The sequence below is a fragment of the Molothrus ater genome, chromosome Z (genome assembly GCF_012460135.2).
Source record: "Molothrus ater isolate BHLD 08-10-18 breed brown headed cowbird chromosome Z, BPBGC_Mater_1.1, whole genome shotgun sequence".
Classification (NCBI taxonomy): domain Eukaryota; kingdom Metazoa; phylum Chordata; class Aves; order Passeriformes; family Icteridae; genus Molothrus; species Molothrus ater.
This window is the reverse complement of record NC_050511.2, coordinates 220,432-231,592: the sequence shown is the minus strand read 5'-3', so window position 1 is coordinate 231,592 and position 11,161 is coordinate 220,432.

The following is an 11,161-nucleotide window of genomic DNA, read 5'->3' as shown; positions in this document are numbered from 1 at the left end:
TGTGCCCCTGTGGTCGGGCAGAGATGCCCCCGGGTCCCCTTTCCCTGTGTCAGGACCCCCATCCAGCCTCTGGGAGCAGCTCAGGAGTGCTAAAGGCACAGGGACACCTTGCAGTCAATGCCCTCATTTACATGTTTCATTTTTAGTAATTTCTGAACTGTGTCTGTGAATTCTCTAAGAGAAATCAGGTTTTCAGCTCAGCCCCTGGTAGCACAGGTCAGGAATAAAACCTGTTCACATTCTCTGTGTTTCTGGTCTCCAGGTATTGATCGCCGTCTCCATTTTCCCCACTCTCGGCTTGATTCCTGCCACTGCCTATTTTTGGTTTATGCTTCCTGCCAGCAGATCCTTCTGGAGCTTTTCTCCGTCTCCTGCCTTGCCTCCCACTGGCACTGCAGCATCTCCAGCCCCCCCAGGCCCTCCTGGCAGGCTCCCAGCCCTGCTGCTGCCCTGTGCCCATGGAGGGGCTTGGGAGCCTGGGATCGGGTTTGTAGTTACAGCACATGTTTTAATGCAGGGATTTCATTCACCTCCCAACCAACCCCTCTGCGTTGCTAGGATTTGTATCCCCCTCTTATTTTTAGACCTAGATATTTGCTAAAAGTATAGATTTTCACCCTTCTCTCAGGCTGGCAATCACTCTGTGTGGGTAGGACTGCAAATCTGAGTTATTAAATCTTTACATATCCAGGACACCATGCTAAAGCCTTATTTGGGGTTCTGTTTGCTTGCAGGGTGTAAATAGAGTCTGAGGTACCCAAATCCCTGTCCTGCCCCCATCCATTCGTTTTGCCGTGACTGTGATCTCTTTGATTTCCCAATTTTTCCCTCCCTGTGTTATTTGTTACCCGCTCAGACGAATGCAGGCTGGCAGGCTCAGAAATCAATTCAGCAGTGGAGTTTCAGTCTCAGAAGAGCTGTGTGGGGATGGCTGCCACCTTCCTGGGATGGTTGGTGACAGAAGATAAATCGCCGTGGATTTTTTGCCAACGTGCCATATTTCAAACTCATAATCAGTCCAGCATCACCCTGGGCTTCCTTCAGCAGCTCCTTCCACCGCGGGTGATTTATGGCCCCGGGTAGCGACACCAATTGTACATTTCTAATCCTCTCTTGTATAATTTCTCTTTGCTGCATTTCCTTAATTACCCTCTTTCTGACCTTCCTTTTCCTTCCTTACCCCTGCTTCCAGCTTGCTCCTGGGCTTCCTTGCCCTCACTTGACTCTTTCATTTAATTCACGTGTGAACGTGGTTTATGAGCCCCCTCAGCCCTGGTGACAGTGGCGTTTTGGGGTGGAGTGTTCCTGAGGATGGAGCAGAGGTGGGAGCAGCCCCTTGCCAGGCTGGATTTGCCTGGAAAAGCTCCACAGCAAAGGAGGTGGACAATCTCTCCTTTGGGCTGTTGAAACCACCCCAACATCCCTTCCCTGTGTGTAAAGGACTTCTGGTCCCAGTGCTGGCATTTGTCACCTCTGCTGTCAGTAATTCCAAACAGCCAAAGCCATGGAGACATCCTGGTTGTTCCCTGCGCAGAGGATCTGGGACAAAGCACCCCTCTGGTCCCAGTGCTGCAGGGACACAAATCCATGGCCAGGCGCCAGCTCTGGCATTCTGGAATAAGGGCACAGAGGAATTATAGAGTCCTTACAGGCTGGGAAAGCCCTCCAAGTTCATTGAGACCAGACATTCCCCCAGCACTGCTGGGGTCACCACTGCCCCATGTTCCCAAGTGCCACATCCCCAAAGCTTTCAATCCCTCCAGGGACGGGGATGCTACTCTGGGCGGTGCTGGCTGGGCTGGGGCCTGAGGGCAGAGGGAAAGCACAACAGTTAACTTTAAGCAATCACTGGAACATCTTCTTCATAATTAATAAATGGGAGATGTTACTGCAGCTAATCAATAAAGTTGTTAGAGGGAATTGATCGCAGGGGGAACTCTTTTTGTGGGTACAATTTTTCACCTCTGTGGAACAAAGGGCTCCCCGGGGTGCTCTCACTGTGATGGGCGCAGGGAGCCTGACCCAAACAGCCAATGAGGGAGAGACGATTGATTAATTAATTAATTAATTAATTAACACCCTGAGAGCCGGCGGAGGGGCAGAGACTGGTGGCTGTGAACATGCCACTCCTGGGGTGTGCCACTCGTGCCAGCACCGCGCAGGCAGTGCCCCTGGAATGCTCATGGCAGGATGCTTTCCCAGCTCCCTCTGGCTGGGTCAGCTTTTCCACGACAAACCCCAGTGCCAGGCAGGAAACATCCCTCTAGCAGGGGCTTTACAGGGTGATAATGAGCACAAAAAACCTGGGACTGACGCTTGACGTTAAAGGATTTGCCTTGGGAGGTGAAATTTGAAGCGCTTGTTTTGGGTTCTCTACTTGTTTGGGTTTTTTGACTTGTTTGGGGTTTTTAAAGTAGTTTGTTCCTTTTCCACTGGAGAAGCCATTTGTGCCCCAGCGTGTTTGGCTCCGGAACAAGGCTCAGGGCAGGGAGGGACATCCTGGAACGCTCCTGGGGACAGAGCAGGGACAGCTGCGGGCCCTGGAGGCGGTGGCTGCCCCACGGCAGGGCCATGGGCAGCGCGGCCCTTCCTCTGTTCCCTTTCCTGCCTCCTGTTCCCCTTGGCCTCGAGCACTTCCAGGGATAGCCATTGCTCAAATCAAGGGGAATATTCTTGGCTTTACTGCCCCAGGTAGCTGTGCCAAGCCTGGGGGACAGCTTGGGACAGCCTGGTCAGAGCAGGCACTGGCCAGGATGGCCCTGCAGCGGCAGCCAGCGCAGCCAGTTATTGCTTGTAATTAACTCCAGCCAGCAAATCTCCTCTAAATCAATCACAGCCTGACTAATAAATAAGTCCTGGCTCAATCACTACCTGTAGAACGTGTAGACAAGGGTGAGTGTCTCTGATTTCCCCCTTCCTTGTGCTGGGCTGGGGAATCACGGACTGACGGCAGGAGGGACACGGGGATCCGAGCGTGATGCATTATTTAAAACTTCAGAGATAATAAAATTCTGGAGGAGACCAGCCCATTAGCTCAGCGTCCCCATTGACATTTCTCCCACTGTATTAGGCACTGTGTTAATGATTTTATATTCCCCACTCATTTTTCTTTGTCATTTTGGCAGGGCAGTGGGACAGGTTCCACGGTGACACCCCAGCGGCCAGAGCCTCCCTGGCCCCTCGGAGCAGAGCACTCACCCCTGGTTTGACTGAGCTCCTGTGGCACCAGCTCAGCATCACACGTGCCTTTGCTAATTCCAGGGCCGTGTACCTTAATCTAATGGCTAATTCCAGGAATCTGTCACTCCGTAATGGGCTGTGCCCCCCGGGATGAGCCAGGATCTGCTGCTGAGACGCTGAGCAGGGAGGATCCCGTGGGCTCTCAGATGAGAGGGAAGCTGGCTAGAATTCCCTCATTAGCTCATTAACTCACTAATTGTGGGGTATTTGTAAAACCCAGAAAATATCCTGGAAATGGAGGGAAAGCAGGGAGTCGCCCAGCCAGGAGACTCCGTGGGAGGTGGCACCTGGACCCAAAGCCGTGGACGCGCTCCCAGCTTCGCTGTGAGTGCCGGGGAGGTGCTTCCTCGGGGTAAGGAGCTGCGTGAGCCCGGCCCGTGGTGGGAAACCCGGAGGAGCTTTCTGCCAGCCAGGGAATGCCGCGGCTCGGGTGGCGCGGCGGGCAGGAGCACAGCAGCGGGCAGGAGCCGCGGGAAGGGACTGGGTCCCCCTCACACAATGCAGCTTCGACTCATATATTTTTCATCCCGGTCGAGGGTACAGTGTCAGCCGATGACCTTTGTCACACCCCACTGCTTTCTGGGATGTAAATTAGGGCCTTTTTTTCCCCCCATCTGGACAGATAAGACGGACTCCGACTCGCCCGTCTCGGAAGCCGATATTTATTGTGAGCCCACCGCTCCTCTCAGCAGGTGGACAAAGATAATACTGTCATTATGTGCTCAGAAAATGCTTTGTAAAATTTGGTAAAGTCCGCGAGATAACATCTGCCTCGAGGACCGCTCCGCTGTAAACAGGGCTTGGAAAAATAGCACCCACTGCTTCTCCCCGGGAATATCGATTTTTGGTGTTGGAAAGGGTCAAATTCAAATCGGCGGCACAAAGAGCGGCTGCAGCTCCCGCTTTTCACAAAGAACAAAGTGCTGCGGCGGCGGGAGCGGCGCGGGGCCGGCCCGGCGCCTTTCCCACGGGAGCGGGCAGCTGCTGCCCGCGGGGACCGTCCCGTCCTGCCGCGTCCCGCCGGGAGCCGGGGGCTGCCGGGGGCTGCCGGGGGCTGCCGGGGGCTGCCGGGGGCCCGGGGCGCCGCGGCCACACCTGAGCCTCGGCCCGGCACCGCCGGCTCCGGCAGCGCCGCTGCGCTGGGACGAGGAGGAGGAGCGAGGGCTGCCCCGGCTGCTCCTGCAGCTCCTGGGCACAGTGACATTCCCGGCTGCTCCTGCAGCTCCTGGGCACAGTGACATTCCGGGCTGCCCTGGCTGCTCCTGCAGCTCCTGGGCACAGTGACATTCTGGGCTGCTCCTGCAGCTCCTGGGCACAGTGACATTCTGGGCTGCTCCTGCAGCTCCTGGGCACAGTGACATTCCGGGCTGCCCCGGCTGCTCCTGCAGCTCCTGGGCACAGTGACATTCCCGGCTGCTCCTGCAGCTCCTGGGCACAGTGACATTCCCGGCTGCTCCTGCAGCTCCTGGGCACAGTGACATTCCGGGCTGCCCTGGCTGCTCCTGCAGCTCCTGGGCACAGTGACATTCTGGGCTGCTCCTGCAGCTCCTGGGCACAGTGACATTCTGGGCTGCTCCTGCAGCTCCTGGGCACAGTGACATTCTGGGCTGCTCCTGCAGCTCCTGGGCACAGTGACATTCCGGGCTGCTCCTGCAGCTCCTGGGCACAGTGACATTCCGGGCTGTCCTGGCTGCTCCTGCAGCTCCCTGGGCACAGTGACATTCTGCCAAGGGCTTTCCCTGTCCCTCCGGGTCAGAGGAGTGTGGGCCTCAGAGGTGCTGGAAGCTCTGAGCCGTGTGGTGTGCCCCAGGTGTGTCCCATCATCCCCTGGCACCTTCCTGGGCACCTCTGCTTTGCCCCAGCAAGGAACAACCCCCAGCCAGCGCCCCAGGCATGCTCCCCCAGCAGAGGGACTCGTCATTTCCCAAATCCCTCCTTGCTGCTGAAAACCAAGCCCCTGCCTCGCAGCACCACCCCCCAGCAGAGGGTCCTGGAGCACTGATAGCATCGAGTCAGCCCTGGAAATTCAGCAGCCGAGCTCTTGTCCCTCAGGAGTGCCTTGGACACAGCTCCTGCTCTAACGGGAAGCAAAAGCCTCGGCAGCAGAAAAGAAAATGCAGGAGTGCCACAGGCTGTTGGAAGGGAAGGGTTTTACCCCAGGAGCACGTGGCAGCTCCAAATCCCCTCCATCCCCAGGGCATTATTTATTCATATTCCCGTGTACAGACTGGGGGCTCGGGCAGACACAATCGATGGAGAGCACAAAAAGGGAACCTGGGATGGGCTGGGAAGGGAGGGGATCTTGCACAGCAGGCCCTGAAAGCAGGATGTGCTGTCCAGGGACGTGCAGGGCAGGGCAGGGCATCCCCCATGGCATGGCTGGGGTGTAGCACAGCAGGGCAGGGCAGTGGCACCATGGCAGCTCCCAGGGGCCCTCGGAGGCTGCCAGCGATGTGCCACCGCCCTGGAGTGCCCCTCCACCCCTCAGCTCCAGGGGGCACAAGCAGAAAAGGGGGTTCAGAAGGGACCTCCTGGCTCTCCACAACGCCCTGACAGCAGGATGGAGCTGGGCAGGCATCGGGCTCTGCTCCCAGGGAACAGGAGCAGGAGGAGAGCTGGAGGAGCACGTGCTGCTCCCCAAGGCAAGGAGGTGCCCCTGGATTGTTTGGCCCTCCCCTCCCAGTGGGCAGTGGGCTGGGCTCTGCCTGCAGGACAGGGAGATGATGCTCTGTGGTTACACACAGGAGGGAGCTGGCATCTTGTAAGGGAAAAATAAACGTGCTTCCCACTCAGTGAAATGTAACTGGAGGCTTTGGAAAAGCCAGTGGGCTCCATTTGTGGCGTTGGGATGGCTTTGAGAACCAGATCGTGCTGGGAGCCCATTTGGGGGAGAGCTGCTTGTTCAGCACATGGATTGCTTTTGTTGTGTGAGAATTAGCACACAGCACTCCAACGCCCCGTTTTCCAGAGCAAGCTGCTCCATGTGCTGTTTTCCAGGGATGCAGGTGAGTGGCTGGAGCAGGCAGGAGGAAGGCAGGGTGACAGTGAGGACGCACTGGGCCGTGCCCCTTCCTGAGTGGGTTTGGGCCTTTAGGACACCTGTGCACAGCCATGTGTGACAGGGACAGCCTCCCTGTCCCTGTGGGTGCACAGCCAGGGAATCTGCACCTCTGATCCCCTGCACAGCCCCATCCTCCATCCCTGTGCCCTGCTGGGTGCTCTGAGCCTGGCTGCACCCTCACGCCCTGGATGGATGTGGGAGCAGCAGCTCCCAGAGATGGGCCATCTTTCACCTCCAAATCCCCAGCACTGCTGCCACAGAGCTTTAAGCTGGTTCAAAATCCATCTCCCAGCTCATTATTATGCCGGGCAATTTTTCATTCATCGGGAATCTACGGCAGCATTTTAATGTGAGAAGCTCCCTGCTCTGTTTCTCTTCCCCTGAAGAAAAATAGCTTAATTTCTGCAGTTTGATAGATTTTCCTAAGCCTTCAAAAGGTAGAGAAAGACTCTTGAAAATCGGTCGTTGAACTATCCACAGGCATTTTATAATGGCCGTAAATAGGCCTGGACTGAATAGCTCTCCAGGCATCAGCTTGAATGGTGTCCTTGACACTGTTATTATTATCCCCACGGAGAAAAAAGGGAAAAAAGAAAGGGAAAGAAAGTCTGGGAGCCTCTCCACACTGCAGTTGGTATGTCTCTAGGCTGGAAGAGCTAAATCCCCCCCACTGGATCTACGCCCCCGGAGATGTGCTGGTTTTCACCTCCTAGAATTGTCATAAATTTCATGGCATTTCCTGCATTAAAAAAAAAAGTCAATGAACTTGAGAAATTTTGCAAACTCTGGAGCAAATGAAGTACAATAAGTTTATGGGAATTTATTTTTTGCCCTTTTGTCCCTTTGCCCACCTAAATCTGTGGTTGCTTTCCATCAGGGAATTACTTCTGTAACTTCCAAGCTGTCGTGTCCCACTGCTCTCTGCTGAGGAGCAGCCTCTGACCCCCAGTTTTGGGGGGTTACTTTTCAGAGTGACCATTTTCAGCACCCCAACACATCCCCATGGAGCAGCTTGAGAGGTTTCCAAACCCAATTTGGACCCTTCCCCGCTGCATATCCCAGCAGCTCCACCACACCTGTCCTTGCCTTAGATCCTGTGGGATTGTGTCACCAGAGACACTGTGGAAAAGCTCGAGGTTAATCAGCAAGAACAATTTTCTCAGCTTAAATAGGGTGCTTTCATTTCTTGAAAGGCACTCTGATGTTTCCAGCCCCCTCACAAGGCAAAAATAGCGTGTCCTAGAAATGTCACCGGCATATGGATCCTTCCATATGGAAAACGAGCTCGGTGATCGGCCGTGTCTCTCCTGGAGCACCCTCCCCGTGGGGTGATGTTCTGCCAGCCTGTGGGCTGTGCTGCAAGTCACAGAATTCTGGGATGGCTTGGGTTGGAAAGGAGCTTAGAGCCCATCCAGTGCCAGCTCTGCCATGGCAGGGACACCTCCCACTGTCCCAGCCTGGTCTGGGGCACTGCCAGGGACCCAGGGGCAGCCACAGCTGCTCTGGGCACCTGTGCCAGGGCCTGCCCGCCCTCCCAGCCAGGAATGTGCTCCTTATTCCCTCCCCTTCCTCTGGGGGCTAAACCAGAATAAATAAATCTGCATTTTACCCCTTGGCCCGTGTTCAAACAGGGCAAACAGCTCGGCCTGGGGCTGGACTCGGTCCCTGCTGTGGGAACAGGGGAGAGCACGGCACTGCTGCTCTGCCAGTGCTGCTTCATCCACGGCTGCATCCTCGGGGTGCCCTGGCTCCCTCTGAGTGCCCTGGGTCCCTCTGTGTGCCCTGCATGCCCTGGCTCCCTCGGAGTGCCCTGGGTCCCTCTGTGTGCCCTGCATGCCCTGGGTCCCTCTGAGTGCCCTGGGTCCCTCGGGGTGCCCTGCATGTCCTGGGTCCCTCTGTGTGCTCTGCATGCCCTGGGTCCCTCTGAGTGCCCTGGGTCCCTCGGGGTGCCCTACATGCCCTGGCTCCCTCTGAGTACCCTGGCTCCCTCGGAGTGCCCTGGCTCCCTCTGTGTGCCCTGCATGCCCTGGCTCCCTCTGTGTGCCCTGGCTCCCTCTGAGTGCCCTGCATGTCCTGGGTTCCTCGGGGTGCCCTGCATGCCCTGGCTCCCTCTGAGTGCCCTGGCTCCCTCTGAGTGCCCTGGCTCCCTCTGTGTGCCCTGCATGCCCTGGCTCCCTCTGTGTGCCCTGGCTCCCTCTGAGTGCCCTGGCTCCCTCGGGGTGCCCTGCGCGCCCCGGGGTCCCGGCAGGTCCCCAGCAGCCCCCCGAGGCTGGCAGCCCCTCCCGCGCTCGGCAGGGCTGGCAGCGCCGCCGCCCTTCCCGGCAGAGCCGCGCTAATTGCTCGGCTCCGTTAGGGAGCGACAGCCGCGCTCCCTCCGCGCCGCTCCCCGGGGGCTCCTCTGCCGCCTTTCCTGGAAGTGTTTCCTCCTCGGGCGCGGCAGTTCCGCCTCCATCCATTATTGATGCCCGGGACGGACCGGGCTGGTTTGGATGGAAACCTGCCCTCCGTGAGCTCGATATCGGGGATGAGCTTCGGGCAAGCTGTGCGAGTGCCGCCGCCAGCCCCGGAGCCTCCCTCCCCTTCCCAGATCCGCCGCTGTCCCAGGGAGGCGGCTCGGGACGGATTTTCAGCCCTGCCAATCTCCTGGCTTGCCGGGAAACCCAAAGTCCCCGACCCAAACTCTGTATTTAATGCCCCCAGCCCACCCAGCTCCGGGCTCGGTGCAGCAAGGAGCACCCAGAGTTTTTAATTGTCTCCCTCCTCCCCGGCAGTGCAGGAGAACAGACAGAGCAGGCACGAAATGAATCCCACAAAACCACAGCTGACAGGTTTAAAAATCTATTTTCCTGCAAGGATCTACGGGAAGGACGGGTGATTAATGAAGACTATGAAGAAAAGGTTTTATCCAGCAGATTAATTCCAACGGGTGTTTAAATCCTTAGCAGAGCTGGACAAGATGCTCCGAGGAGCAGCTGGGGGGGCTCCCTGGGCACCTTCCCAGCAGGGCACAGCATTCCATCCATCCATCCACCAGGGCTCCATGTCCCCCAGCAGTGGCTCCCTGTCCTTGTCCCCTCAGGCACCCCCTTTGGCTGAGGCTGCTCCAAGCAGTTTGGGTGCAATAATGCAGTGTTTTACCAAAAAGAGGGAGTATCTGTTACCCTCCATGTGTGTTTTCCCTGCAGGGACAGCCAAGGAGAGCAGCAGAAGGAATCTGGTGTAGATGGAGGGTGACCATTTCCAGCTCCCATGTTCAGGAGCAGTTAACTATCCAAACCTCCAGTTTGGGAGAAAAAGCTGTTTAATCTCTTTTAATCCCTCAGGACTGGGACCCACATCCCACGGGACAGGACCCAGGCACAGAGGATTCCCTGCATCCCAGAAGTGCTGCCCAGGTAAGCTTTGCTGCCAGCTGCCTCTGCAGGTGGGCTCCAGATCCATCCTGGAAGGAGGTGACCCACACCCTGCTGAGTCCCTGCACGGTTTGGCTTGGAAAGGACCATCCAGTCCTGCTGGGCTGTTGGGGCAGGCAGGTCTGGTCCCTCACACAGAATAAGCCCCAGCACTGCAGAGGGAATGCCTAAGCTGTCCCTGACGGGCAGTGTGTGGTTCTGAGTGCACAAGTCCCATTTTCCTCCTTCCCAGTGCCCCCGCCGTGCGTCTGACAGAATTCCATTAGGGAATCTGCTATCCTGAGCTGTGTCCCTGCCTGTGGCAGGGGCTGGAACTGGCTGAGCTTTAAGGTCCCTTCCAGCCCAAACCACTCCAGGACTCCAGGATTCTGTACCCCCCTCCCACAGCCAGGAGCAGGTGATGGCTCTGGACAACTGAAACCCACAGAAAATTGACTCTGAAAGGAGCAATCACAGCAGAGGCGGCTGCAGCTCTTCCCATTTCCCCTGGCAGAGCTTCCCCCGGGACCGTCTGCGCCTGACCCCAAACCTTCCCCATTTTCCATGCCAATGCACTTGATGGGAGCTGATCTCTGCTCTCCCCAGGCTCCCTGGCGTGCCCGGGCTGGGACACGGCCGCTTTCGGCTCGGCTGAGTCCCTGACTCCACTGCACACCCTGGACTGGGGCTCCCATTCCTTCCAGCTCAGCAGGCATCCTCGCCTCCGGAGCACAGGCTGTCCTGCTCTCCTCAGGAGGACAGGGATTCCCCTCCGTGCCCCACAGAACACAGACCCGTGCTGCACAAACAGCCCGGCAGGGCCAAGGAAACCCCTCTGCCACCCTGGGGCCGTCCCTCTCCCCACCCTCTCCCTCCTGCCTCGAGGCACCAGCAGCAGCACCATCTCTGCTGCCTGCTCCTCGACTAAAGTGCATTCTAACCTGTTTTCTGCCTGAATCCATTCTTTTATAGTTAAACCTTGCAAGGAGTGCAGATTCCAGCATCACTTCCAAGCTGGAAGCATCGGTCTCCTTTCACTGTGTTGTAAACTGTGAGTAGCTCTGCAGGAGTGAGTAAATGCCTGTTTAAGGTTATTTACATCAATAAATAAATATTTACCCCTTTTTAAGCATCTCCAGTCCTTGCAAACAGGTTTCCAATTCACAAAAATCAATTAAAATCTGATATTAGAATGCACCAGCCCACGGTGATGTTCCCGGAGATGTCACTCAGCCTCCATTCCAAGCCCCACATCAGCATTCCAAAAGCTCTGCTGCTGAAAGAGCAGAAAGTTTCACCTTTTAATTTTTCATAGCGGATTAATTTTTAATTTTCAGACATCAGAGAGAGGGGGAAGTTCCCCAGGAGCCTCTCCCGCTTCAAAGCGCGCTCCAGGCAACCGCTGGACCGAGTGTCAATTTATCACACCGGAGGCTCCCTTCCAGATTTTTCATGAGGTTTTTTTTGT